At 41.0% G+C, this 1,547-nt stretch overlaps 1 protein-coding gene across 1 annotated transcript in view; it reads left to right on the forward strand.

Moving 5' to 3' along the window:
* CLEC12A (C-type lectin domain family 12 member A) overlaps positions 1–1,547 on the forward strand; it is a 124,699-nt gene that overhangs the window by 113,702 nt on the left and 9,450 nt on the right. The window lies entirely within an intron of this gene.

A 1,547-nucleotide genomic window follows, 5' to 3' on the forward strand; every position in this document is an offset into this window, starting at 1 on the left:
TCTTGAAAATAGTACTCGGAATATAATTAACAATAAATAAAGGTACGATTAAAAACATCAAAAATAATAAAAGGAACATATTAGTCCTTCATTGGGAGAAGCCAATGGCTCCATACAATGAAATTTATCAGGGAATGTTCTATATTTGGGGAGAAGGAGTCTTTCTGAGCCTGATTTTTAGTGCTGATAAAATTTGAGAACAATTAGAAATTAATGACAACTTAAGCTTCTGTTACTGTGTTCCTACCATTAGTCTCAATGTACATTTGGTATGCTTTTGATTTCTTCCTCTGTTTCTCCTCTAGAAGTGATCCTACTTTAAGTCTATGTGGGATTAAGTTACGTTAATTTTCAGATCTGAATCTCAGGTCACATGAGCATCATATAAAATACTGAAGAATGGGGCCAGGCACAGTGGCTCACTCCTGTAATCCCAGCACTTTGGGAGGCCGAGGCAGGCGGATCACCTGAGATCAGGAGTTTGAGACCAGTCTGGCCAACATAGTGAAACCCTGCCTCTACTAAAAATACAAAAATTAGCCGGGCATGGTGGCAGGTGCCTGTCATCCCAGCTACTTGGGAAGCCGAGGCAGGAGAATTGCTCGAACCCAGGAGGCAGAGGTTGCAGTGAGCCAAGATAGGGCCACAGCACTCCAGCCTGGGCAACAAGAGTGAAACTCTGTCTAAAAAAAAAATAATTGAATAAATTAAATAAATAAAATTGGCTGGATATTCTCTTCAATTGTCCCTGGGGATTCTCTCAGTTCTAACCTCTGCTTTGAGAGGCTGAGCTCAAATGAACACATTATCAGGGCAAACAAACTTGGCCCCTGGCTTCTAGTTAATTCAGCCAATGGAAGGCACTGATGATCAGAGGTAGGGTATTTATTCGACTGGCTCTCTCCCTGCCATGTGTTGGTTTGGCAAAGGATGCACGTTGTCTATATTAGTCCAGGGCCCTTGTCAGGCAGTTCATGCAGTTCCAATAAACATTTTCAACTTAATTCTTCAGGTGACCTGACAGCTTCCCAGTGCATATGTCACACCACTTTTTGGTTCCCTTAACACTTCCCGAAACTTTATATACAGTCCTTTAATTAAATGCCCTTTGATCACCCCTTGAGTGTGCCATTTGTTTCCTTCTGGGGGCCTGATTGCTAGGGAGAAGACTGATGAATCCAGTGAGATACTGAAACAAAAGTAAACAGTGTAATTTTGCATATTATTGGGACTCATAGACTATGTTACTTAGACATAACCTTTGGCCATAAAGACAAGCGGTCAAATGATGAATGATAATTAAAGTCTCAAATTTCTGATGCTATAGTCACAAGATGTGGCAGAAACGCTAAATAATTCATGCTTTCCTTCTAGAGTGAAGTGGTCATCAAGAGCTTGCTGTCCAGGCAAAAAATACCTTTTTCAAGCTCTAACCTCATGTCCAAAAGTGGGCATGCCTTTGGTGGATGTGAATGTGAGACATGCTATTCTAGGTTATAGCTTTCAAGAGCAGGTGTGGATTCATCACCTTCTCTTTTCTTTTCCAG

Source organism: Hylobates moloch, unplaced genomic scaffold (genome assembly GCF_009828535.3).
Source record: "Hylobates moloch isolate HMO894 unplaced genomic scaffold, HMol_V3 SCAFFOLD_8, whole genome shotgun sequence".
NCBI lineage: Eukaryota > Metazoa > Chordata > Mammalia > Primates > Hylobatidae > Hylobates > Hylobates moloch.